General features: G+C 40.2%; 1 protein-coding gene across 2 annotated transcripts in view; it reads right to left on the bottom strand.

Moving 5' to 3' along the window:
• Positions 1-12,691, bottom strand: part of Pudp (pseudouridine 5'-phosphatase) — an 85,041-nt gene that overhangs the window by 14,743 nt on the left and 57,607 nt on the right. The window lies entirely within an intron of this gene.

Genomic DNA, 12,691 nt, shown 5'->3' with positions numbered 1-12,691 from the left:
TTTCTCCCATAATGATGACTGTGTACTATGGTATTATTTTAAACATTTACAAGAGAGAACAAACAGATTATAAATCCAACAGAGGTTGATACTTCCTTCTTATGGTAAATGGAAAATGGAAGGTTCTTATGAGAAGGCAAAATTCAGTATATGTTTATAAGATAACTTATGGAAGAGGGACAATGACTAAAACATCACACTGCAAGGAAAGCTAGTGATTTGAACTTACTGATTTGCCTACTAATATTTAAATGATGAGCACATTCTATATTCTGAGGCCTTGAGCAGGAGATATTTTCACTTGGAAATACAGTCAGAAATTGCAATTGCTAGTAGACTTCTTTTTCAGATATGGCTACTCATACTTGGTATATGAGGTTGGAAAGGAAGAAACCCAGGAGGTAAGGAAAAAAACACTCATTGGACTCCTTGTTGCTATTCAATGGTGAAAGGAGTTTAAGATGCACTTCTGTGACTAGCTGGACACCAAGGCTGTGAGTCTGAGAGGTACCTGGAGGCTCCCATGAATGCACTAGATGGTCCATGGATCACTCTGGAACATTCTTTTTATAGACACTGGGTTTGCACACATAGAACCTAGCAAAGCTCTTGACTCTATGGCTTCCAGAATCTCCCAGGCTGACTTCAAACAACAATCCCTTAAACTGCAGAAATTTAGCTGAGACTACAAAATTCTGTATGAACCACAGACTTTCTCAACCTGTACTCAGAATTAATAGGTAAAAGAGTAAGGAGATTTTAGGTGTGTTACCTAAAAATGTACCAATTCAGAGAGTAATCTAAGGATCTGATGTTTTTAAGGAAACTAGTCCCACCTCCATTTTTTTTCCTTTATAAACATCAAAGAGGCAGCAAAGGGAAGGGCAATTATGAAACACCTGTTCACCTGCTCAGGATTGCAAGGTGAAAGAACCATTTCATCAGAGCTTTTCTTCTGTGGAACGTTAGTTTTTATTTGAAAGAAAGATTGATAATAGACAAGAATACATTACTAAGTTTTGGGCATTTGGCAGAACTTTTCTCAAAAATTTAGAGTGAGACAGCCACTTTAAGAAACAGAAGAGTGTTTGTTGCCAGAATTAAAATCTGAGTGTTCAAGTGAAAATTATAATTTTAGAAAATGGTCACCTACAATGGTGACCTTGACAACTTGCTGGGACTTAGATTGTTCTGAGGATAAATGATGGTAACCTGCACAGATGTGAGTTTCTTATGCTGTAAGGAAATATGCTGACAGTTTGGAGATGTAACTTTTCAGTTAACCAGTATTTTCTCAATGAACAAATGATGTCACAAAATCACAAGTGGACACAAGACCCGTTCAAAGGTTAAGAGAGAATGACAGATTTTAATATAAATGAGAATGAAGAAATCACTGATAGGACTTCAAATTCCACACTTCAGCTAACACCTAGGAAACCACTGCTTGTTGAAATTTAGGGTAAATATCAAAGAAAAATAGCTGAAATTATCTGGAAAGACTATTAACATATCTATTTCTTTTCCAAATAATTATGTGCATGAGGCTGAATTTTCAGTAAATACCTCCACCTAAACAATGTGTTGGAATAGACTGAATATAGAGTTGAGAATATGGCTACTTTTATTGCAAGAGGCGCTAAAATGTTTGCAATATGTAAAAACTAATCAGGAATGATAGCTACTCTTTAAAAATATGTTACTTCTGTTAACATGTAATGGATTTATCAAACTTTAAAAATTGAGTACTTTAAAAATGTCAGGTTTAATTTTCTTAACTCAGTAAATATCAAGTTTTATAATTGACATAAATGAAAGCTCTTATAGATCCTAAATAACGTTTACGAGTACAAAGCAATCTGGAGACCCCAGAACTGCTGTTCTTCTAGGCTATGTGAAAATGAGACACTCTGATCCCCCTCAATAAAGACTCTGACATAGCAGCATCTTTACAAAGTTTTAACTTAAAAATTATACTGTGTTTAATTGTAAAAAGATTTGTTTCCAATGAAATGTTATATGCATACCTGTGTCTATGTAGAAGTATGTGCTGCACACCTGGTGTGCACATAGGTTCGCATGGAACTGTGTGACTTAGGAAAAGAACATGCTCTACAATTCTCCGCATGCCTCTAAGATAACTGTGGAAAACAGCTTGCTCATTTTTAAAATGCATTTTACATAATATCTATTTTCTGCTTCTACAGAAATGGAATTACTGAATACCCATCACCCTGAACTTTGTTTTTCCCATTGAGGACAAACTAAGAGCAGCTCTCTGTCAGTATCAATACTGGCCCATTTGTTCCAGCAAGATGCCCCTGAGGCAGCTATGAAATCACTCTCCTCCTGATGGACCCTTCAGTTATTTCTTTTAACTGTCTGGAAGTGAAAGTGGATGGACAACTGGAGGTACATTTTGAGATTTGGCGAAAGTTGCTAATTGCTCTCCTACTGACACTCTCAATCTTGCTAAATTTACTCTTACATGTTATTCTTCTGTGTTTGGCCTCTTTTGCTCAATTTACAAGATCCATTTGTGGTACTGCATGTGGCTTCAACAGCTTGATCATTTTTACTGTTCTGTAGCTTTTTTTTCCTGCAGTCCTCAGTCTGTGTTTCATTTCCTTTATAATATTAAGTGAAATTATTTTAAAGTCTGTGTCTAATAACTCAAGCATTAGCTAGAATTCAACGTTCTCTTCTTCGGTTTCATCTATATACGTATGTTTCCATCTATCATCTACCTTCTGCCTGTCTATCTGCTATCTTAAATCTATCCACATATGTCTATCTATCATCTACTATATGTCTACCTTTTGTCTTCCATCTGTCTCTATCTACCAATGCATCTATGTATTTCTATGTATCTATATTACCTAATGTCTATCTATCCATCTATCATCTGCCTATCAACTATCTTCCATGTATTCTTATCTATCTATCTATATCTACTATATATCTTTTATCTTCCATCTATCTATGTGTACCAATGTATCCTATGAATCTACCATATTTAACATTGGCCTATCTACCTACCTACTTACCTATCTATCTTTCTTTCTACCCATTAATTACGATGTGCCCTCCTGTCCTCTAATGTTGTTACTGCGTGGGAACCACTCTCCTGTGTACCCTTACTTTTAGGCATGGTTAGGTATTGAAGCCCAAGGCCCAGTGGCACAACAGGACCATCCTTTACCCTGTCCAGTAGGCTGTGAATACCAGTTTTTATTCTCCTAGCTCTGTGCTCCTAAAAGCTCCACGGATCTTCTCATTCTTGTTAGCTACCTCCTGGGTGGGCCACTTGTAGGGTAAAATAGGCCCCAAAGGCTGGACTCCACTTACTTGGTTTTGTTTTTCTCTGGTCTTAGCCCTGTGCCTGTTCACTACCTGTTAGGTGATCAGACAACTTCAAAGAGGTGCTTCAGCCCTTTTGTCCAGCATTTCCAGTTTTCTTATGAATGAAAGAGTTAGCTCAGTTTACCTGGCTCACTTTGCCAGGAGCAGACTTTCCCCATTAAAGGCTGATGTGTAAAAACTGAATGGGTGTGGAACTTACTTAGTGTTAGAGCTGGTCAGTTTAGGTTTCCTGCCCCTTTCTAGTGGTGTGACACCCATCTTGGAATGATTTATGACAGACCTATTGCATGACAATCTCAAATGTCACCATGTTCATCCCATAAATCCCATGATACAACTAGGCCCCATTCATTGCTTATTCTTGCTGTTCTAGCCTAGCTAAGGTCAAGTCAAACATTTTCTTTTTCTTTTGCATTGCTGGGGATGGAAAATGGGGCCTCATAAATGCTAGGCAAGCTCTCTACCCTTGGACTATATTCTAAGTCCAAGTCACATAATTTGTGCAAAAGTACCACAGATGCCATATGTTGAGTAACCTAAGAAAGGTATTCGGTGTTTAATGTGGGAAGAATCTACCAGTTTCACTGTCAGTGCAAATGAAACAAAACAAAATCAAAAGCAAAACTAAAATGTATTATTACCTCAAGACAGTGCTATGAAATGCAAGGTGAGAAGCAGATATGCAGAAAGTGCTGGTGCTATCTATGGGCCAAGCAGTTTCTGAATCACAGACTGTTCACCTCTATTCGCAGTAAGAAAGAAGGCTTCCCAGATCTGTGAGTTATCTGTGGTACTGGATTGAACTAGACTTAGCAAGAATTTAGCACAAATCTTCCAATAAATATTAGCTACAACCACAAGTTAGAAACTAAAGTTTAAAAAATCAGTACAGCTCCAACAGAGAACTGGAAACAGCAGAGCAACAAAACTGATGTAATCCCTGGCCTGGGAGGCAGGGAGGGGCACAACATGGGAACAGCAGGATCTGGATCAAATTTTTGTTGGCTAGCGCTTTGAAACCTTAAGTTATCAAAAGACATGCCAATTATACAAATTGTTGCTACCAAAAATGCACAACTGGTCACCAGTCAAGCTCCTAAACTGCCATAAATACAGTGACAGCATTTTCACTGACTGGTTACTGACTTAAAAAAAAAAGTATTCTAGGGATGAATGGTGCACATGTGTTTTTAAGGCACTGAGTGACGGTCAAAACACTGCAGAGGATGTAATGAAGTACACATGGAGATTATAATTTCTTAGTTTGTGACATCTAAGGAATTAAATCATGTAGGAGAGGCAACAGCAGCATTGGTATAAAGACTCAGACATGAGATGCTTTTTGTGAAAGACTATCTGTAGAGACACAAGCCCTTTCCCACTATCCACACAGAGTGATCCAATGAAGCTAGGTGGGATTTTTGCAATGCAGTATGATCGTACTGCCTTGAAAAGGGAAATTCTGGAGTTGAGACTGTTGCTTACTTTCTCCTACCCTGAAAGCAGAGCAGGTGTGGACAACATGGAGTTTCTCTAGTTAATGTGTGAATTAGGCATTTGAAGTATGACCACAGCACACATGAAGAGTAACTGTGAAAGGAAAAGAGCCCGATGGGATTTGGTCTTGCTGCTCTCTTGTATTCAGTAAAATTTTCTCTAATCTGTGTAGTAAATAGGTAGCATTTCTCTTTCTAATCAGTGTGTTCCCAGAGACCCCATGCTCTCAGAGGCAGCCTTATGCTCTGCATGACTCTGCATCACGGTAGGGATCCACGTGCATGCAGCTAGCAAACATCTAGGTCCTGTGTAGCTGTGAACTTGAGGTCAATACTGGCATAGCTCAAAGGACACAAGACTGGCAAGCAGCTCTGTGTCATAGAATGTCCCATTCTGCCATCGGGTGAATGGCTAGATATCAGTCTGGGGTAATGCAGGAACCAGACATCTGCTTGGGACCCAGGACCATCATGGTATAACATGGTCCATCCTATAGTCCATGTTCTCACACAAAGGACAATTTACCAAATAGATGGGGAGATTAGGGTGAAGAAGACAGCTTCTGCACAGTATCTCTGCAAGGCAGGGGTAGGGGACATAGACAGGAATCCCAAAAATGGGTGCAAACCTGGGGTTTGTTAAATAGCAGTAAAGAAGAGTTGTATCTGCTGTGTTGAAGGAGAAAAGTAAAGAACGAGAGGAAGACAAGCAAGCATGTCCTTACAAGGGTGGCCTCAGTGAACCTCTTTCCAAGAGATCCAAGGCTGCTTCCAGACTGTGGGTTTCCAGAACTCTGTGAAGCTTCCAGAAACCAAGTCTGGGCATAAGAGTATACTAATGAAAGGGAGCAGAGAGGATCCCCTGGGGGATATTGCAGAAAATGAGGAGGAGCAGGAAACAAGGAAAACAAAGTAGCTGAGAGAGAGCAGAGGGTGAGAAGTCATAGAAACAGTGCTGCCAGATGTGGAGGAGGAGGGGCATGCTGCAGAGGGGTGGGCAAGACCTGCAGGAGCACCTCCAGGTTCTAGCAGCTAAGAAAGTAGAACCGGCCCAGCAAGTGCCAAAGAGATGTTCTGACAGTGAAGGAAGTCAGAATGTGATCAGAGAAGGGGATAGTGGTGACTGATAGATGAGGTAGGAACAACACTGAGGACTACAGGGGTCCAGGTGGCTTACTAATCATGAACAGTGAGGTGACTTGAGATGAATGAAGGGAGAACATGAGAAGCAGAGACTGAGTGCTGATCAGGGTCACTCAGCAACAAGGCTGCAAGTGTTCCCTAAGCAGGGGGTCTCTCACTTGACCAGCTGGATGTGAAACCACAGGGGAAAAGTGAGAAAGTGAGCATGGGGTGCTTGTAGCCAGAAGACAGGGGTCCTGTGTTGGGAAAGGAACAGCTCCAGAATCTACCAGTTGGCAGGATTTCTGTGAGCAGGAAACACTGAGACAGCAACTCCAGGAAGAGGCTTTTCTGAATCCCCTTATCTTCCCGAAAGCAAAGTCTCCCAAAAGAATCCAGCTGGCTTTCATAAACCCCTATTCCCAGGGGTTTGACTCTTATCATCAAGGAGGAAAAGTCAGCCCAAGTCAGCATGTAGGTATGAAATCACCCCAATAGATAGTGCCATAATACCATCACATTCCTCATCTATTCTCCTAAGATCCATCCGTTTTTCCTAACAGTCATTTATTCTTTCACAAGTATTCCCTTGCCCCCAATCCCTATTAAGATGACACAGAAGCAAGGGGTTCTAACTGCCAACCTGAGAGACAATTTTCTGTCAACTCCATGATATATAAAAAAAATCTACTAATTCTCTTGTTTATCTAGCTTTTGTCAGATTAGTTTACAGGCCCCCAAATACATAACCTAACAGGGTAGAGGAAACAACAGTGGGCTTGGGCAAAGCAAGCAACCTTATCCAAGGAAACTTAGGGGGAACACCAAATCTAAAGGCATGTTCAATTAAAGAGTAAAAAGGAGTACAAGGGGAGTACATGTGAAGGAAATAGTTGATTTTTTAAGAATAATGAAATGAGGGAGGGCCTGCCTGGGAATGGACATGAAATAATACTGATAGCAAGCAATGGAAGCTATTATGTTTTGCTCAGGGGTTATGGGTAATAAAAGGACAAGGTGACTATGAAGCTGGGGCAATAATAGCTGGAGCTGTCAGATCCCTGAGGCTTGAGAAGGGCAGCCAGCAGTAGCAAGGTGACTGTTCCCCCTTCCAGGAGAGCTCAAACATGATGGTACCCCTCACTGGAGTGCTAGGGGATAGGAAACTAACTCAAGAAACATCCACATATCCACATGACACCCATTATCAGTTAAAGTGGAAACCAGTTTGCAGAAGCCTCATTTCAGTGTTCTTGATAATGTTGTCTTAGAAGCTAAGCTTCAGGGTTTTATTTATTATCATTATGACTACTCTCAGAAGGATTGCAAGGCTCCCCGGCCACACATGTTCCCTTTAAATGGGAAATGAGGATACCATCTGTCTGTTTCCCATAATTCTGGGAGGTACATGTCCCTGTTAAAGGGTTATGTCATCTCACTGGCAGTCACACAGATGGCTGGGGCTGCTCCTGCTTGCATGCTTTTGGGACAAATACAATGCACACCAAACATGGAACACAATTATACTTCAGCTGAGCTTCACATGCAATTGCATGTATTATAAAAGAATGTTTAAAACTCGCTATATTATTCCTTTCTTTTTATCTAGGGAAGAGCTGCAGAGAGAAACTTCTTCACATTTGTTACAAATCAATTGAAAATTTACTCACTAACCACTTACTTTCTCTAACAACATGGGAGTTTTGTCATTATGGATAAGTAGTTTTTTTTCTGATTGAACTATAGACTCCTCAAAGGAAATAAAGCTGGAATCACATCTTTTTAGAGAATACCCATAGTCCCACCTCTGAGCCTATCCTGTTAACAAGGTCATGGGATGATGTTTTGGGATGCGGATGAAAATGAAGTAGATGTGCTGAAGGCTGCCCTGAAATGAGCCTGCTGTAGCTACTGATGTGAGTCTAGCCCTGATCATTAACAAATACGCAGGTTTCCAGAAAAAAGGTAGAATCTATCCATGTTCCTTGTTTACAAATTGTGAATGCTATGTCACAATTCTAACCCTGGTATTTACATATCAAGATACTCACACAATACTCAAAGTCTTCCCAAGGAAAATGTAGAGGTTTCACAACAGGAGAGATAGCAGACAGACACACAGACACACATACACACAGGTATGGTTTCAGTTACACTGCTCATTTTAAGAAAGTGATAAACTAGTAAAGTGGAATAGAATGATTTACAAATGGTAACATTTATTGGACAAGACAGTATGTAAAATCTATTAAGTGCCTTGTTATATACAGGATGAATATCCCTTAACTGAAATGCTTAGGACCAGATGTTTTAGCTTTTGGATTTCGGAGTATTTACAAACACACAATGAAGTATTTTAGGGACAGAACTCAAACCTAAACACAAAATCCATTTAACTTTTATATGCACCTTATTCATACAGCCTTTAGGTTATTTTATCCAATATAGCTAGTATGTCTGTGTTTTAACTTCAAGCTGATACATGAGGTCAGGTGTAGAATTTTTCACTGTGATGTCATGTTGGTGCTCAAAGTGTTCAGATCTTGGAGCATTTCAGATTTTAGATTTTTGGATTAGGTGTACTTACGCTGCATTGAAGGACTCCAGTAAGTACTTCTGTAATGGAAGGATGGGGTCCAGTGCTGTGATAAGGATACTATATGTAATTACTCAGCATGCTATAGTTTAAATACATTTGTTATTCCTTTTTAGTCTTTAGGTGCATAAAAGTTTCATATGCAAGACTTTCCTGCATACAGAACAAAGAAAAACAAATATAATAATAGTAATAACAAAAACAATTACCTAAAACACCATTACTAAGAAAACTAAAATGTACAACATAGTGATGGTGAGGCTTTTACAAACTGATTTTCATTTTAACTTGTAATATGTGTCAAACCCAAAGAAGTCATGGGTAAAGTTTGCCATCATTTTTATTTTAAAACAAAGATGTGCATTTTTGTGACTACGACCTCATGTACCCAGACAGCCTTGGGGTGCCTGCCAGCTTGGCCTTCCACCTGCTGCAGAAACATGAGCTCACTCATGCCTGCAAGTCTGTAGAGAGCTCAGAGTCACAGAGATTCAGAGTTCAACACTCCAAAAGGCTGAGTACCTATTGGGGACACAGCAAGTGCCCTCAGACAATAACAGTTGTTAGTCTTTAAATAGGCTCTGGGAGACTTCGGAAAGAGGCCTCTATTGATTTTTAAAGTGTGTGCGTGTGTCATATGCATATGTGTGTGGGTTTAGGCAGGAAAGGAAAGAAAGATGGTGAATAAATGAAATACATCACATCTGTGTAAGAATAAGATACAAGGAAACATGCCGAAAACCGTTAAAACAACACAGGATGGGGGAAAAAGGGCAAGGCAGTACAGTGGATGGGGGTCACACTGATTTAAGCATAATGCCTGGACAGGTATAATACCAAGGCAAACATTCCACTGACCAATGAACCTAAACAACGAAGAATAAAAATGAAAAACAGGTCACCCTAATGGGAGGGTACTATGGAAGAGGGAGGGTAGAATCAGGAAGAAGGTGAATATGGGTGATGTACTTTCTACATAAGAATGAATATATAATTTTTAAACCTGGTGAAATCATCATAAGAAGAGTACTAAGGTAGAAAGGAGAAAAATGGAGGAGATGAACCAATTAGGGATACAATACATATATAAATGGAAATGTCATAATGATACTCTCTGTATAGATATCTTATACAAAAATGTCTTTTTAAAAAACAACAGAAGGTGGGAAGGTAAAATAGGTTCTGTCTGGGCATTTGTGTCAGTGGGAAGGGGAAGGATATAAGGAAAGTGTATAGGATGGTGAATGTGGTAGAATATTATACACTCATGTATGAAAATGGAAAAATGAGACCTGTTGAAACTATTCTAAGAATCGAGGAAGGGAGAATAAAGGAGAATGATGAAGGAGTGAATTAAAGAAGATGTATTTTAAGAACTTTTGTAAATGTCACAACGTACCCCCAGTACAACAACACATACACACACACACACAGAATGACATATAACTTAAAAGAAACTATTCCCAGTGAAAAGTAAATTATTTACCAGAGGTTCTGTAAACTATTCTCCCCTAGTAAAATGATATTTAATACTTACTCTAACTTCCTCCTCTGATATTACTTGCTTTTCCCAACCTTCCTATTATTGTTATTACCACAAATAACTAATCTGGTAATTCCAATGGTACCATCATCAATTTCCTATGGCAATTCAGAATCTCCCTCTTTACAAGAGGAAGCAGCAGGATAAGAACTCAGTCCTGTTCAATGAAGCCTGAGCCCCGGATGTGGGTATCCATGAGACAAATGCAAAGGACACAAACTCAGTGCCTCCATGACCAGATGCCTGTGACATCTTCCTTCATTATGCACATCATAGGAGGAAAACCCCCAAAGCTATCACTGCACTAGCATAAGAAATAGGATGAGAGAGGTCTGATTTCTGCAAGATAAATACACTCATAAGTCAACATGGATTGCTAACAAGGCTAATGTTTAAAACTCTCCAAAATCTAGATACTTAAAAAATATACAACTCATTTTCCTTTGTCCAGTCTAAAGCAGTGTAAAGGGGAAGTATAGTAGGAGGGTAAAGCTCTCTTCATGGCCTCACTTGGCAGGAGACCCTGTGAGTAGAAGCTTGTGTGTGCTGGGCTGTGACCCAGCTGTGCAGGGCTCCATTGCAGCTGGTCTTATGCAAAGAGAGCAGGTGTTTTTTTGTTATTGTTGTTGTTGTCTGTTTGTTTTTCAGTGTTGGGAATGGAACCCAGAGCCTAATCATGCTATGCAAGTACTGTAGGACTGAGCCATACCCCTAGGCCATTGCATGTGGTTTTGAAATAAACTTGTTTCCATAGCCATATTAAAGGTGGAACACCCACTTCCAACTGCCTTGGCCCTATGAACAGATCACAGTGCAAAGGCAAATGTCAGATCCAGTCTTTATTAACTCATATGTCTAGTACTGAACTCAGGAGTCTCCATGTAACAACCCACTCTGGTAGTGGATTTATGGCAAGTGGTGCCCTCGCTCAACTTGTCCATGGTAACTTAGGTGGAACAAAGAAAAAGGTATTTCTGGGAAAATTTTATTATAAAATAACTCTTCAATAAGGGGAGAGGCCTTAGGCAAAGCAAAGACAATGCAGTGGAATTTGTAAGAGGATACCAAGCATGTAGGCACAGACATGTCAAACACTGGAAGCAGATGCACATTTGCATCTAGAACCTGTTCCAGCCATTCCTGGGGCTTGGATTTGAATCTGTGACTGGAGCTGGAAGGGCTCAGGCTCAAGTTGTACAATTACAGTTGGGCTGAATGCAATGATGAGTATGCAACTGCTAGGAATGCATCACTGTCATTCAATGATTTTTTTATACCTGTGTTATCATAAACAAATATATATTTGGTCTGTTTTGGGTTCTTGGCACAGGGCTCCTATAATTCCTGGAGATTCCAATGTGACTAATAACCCCTTTTCAAACATACATGAGCTGATACTAATGAGATGGCCCTTGGTGGGCCCCAGGACAGCTTCAGTATGGGGTCTGGACTTTAGAAAGATTATGTATGTTGCAACCTTCAGCCCCACCCCCGGCCTCTGGGCAGAAGACAGAGAACTAAGATTGAGTTCAATAACCATAATCAGTGACTTAATCATACCTAAATAATGGAACAAAAAACAAACACAAGAAACAAGAGACAATAAGAGCAAAACATTTGAAAATGCTGCTGGTGCCCAGTTTTATCTGGAAGGCAGTTCCTCTGACTTGTGGGCAGAGCAGTGAGCCCACCTCCTTCTTATCTTTTAGTAAAGATGAATGGCCAAGAGGGAAAAGACCTTTCTTTCACCGAACTGCTTCTCCAGAAGCCCTCCAAACCAATGAAATCCTCACACATAAGAGTGGAGGCTCCAGTAGCAATTCTCACTGATGGGCCTCTCCCTAGTGGCTAACATAATCTGACCACCCATGCAGCCTCATCCAGTATGCCTTGCTATGACTGTGGAATCTGCCTGCGAACTGTGGGGCTAACTCCACTGCTGCAGTCACAGAATGGTCAGAAGAACCTGGAAGAAATCTTAGTGATATAACTCTCTCTAAATGCTCCTGCCAAGTCATTTTAGAAAGACCCATGCAATGGCCGATAGGAAGAAACTACATGTCCTTTTCCACTATACCCCACACAGGCAGGCAAGCCCACTGAGACCGGGATGGGGTTGTTGGTGCTGCAGTGCACTAGTCACTAGCTGCCACCTTCCCATGGAGAAGAGAATAGTCCAAAAACCTCAGCATTACCAACAAACCTCATGGCACATGCAAAAAAAATTCTGCTTCAACAACATAGTCATTTAGGAACAACTGGGGAGATAAAATGAGTTTTGGTGATTTACATCAGAATTGCAAGAAATGTATAGGCCTTAAAGAGTACCCCAGTTAAAAATAGGAATGCTGTTATCCCCCAAGTCATGGACAGCCCCCTTCTCTTCAAAAGGTCCTTTTAGGCAGTGTCCTATCAAATATAAGCCTTCTTATATTTATTTGCATATGCCGCCACAAAGATTCTGGCACTGAGGGACACTTAGAGTCCCTCACAAAATCTGTCCAAAGGAGATCTCCCTGCCCTATACCAGAGTTGTAAGGAGCAGTCTACAGTGGTCCTCCCCTGTAAAAA

This window comes from Castor canadensis, chromosome X, assembly GCF_047511655.1.
Source record: "Castor canadensis chromosome X, mCasCan1.hap1v2, whole genome shotgun sequence".
Taxonomy (NCBI): Eukaryota; Metazoa; Chordata; class Mammalia; order Rodentia; family Castoridae; genus Castor; species Castor canadensis.
The sequence above is the reverse complement of the archived record's forward strand: the minus strand, read 5'-3'. Positions and strand labels throughout refer to the sequence as shown.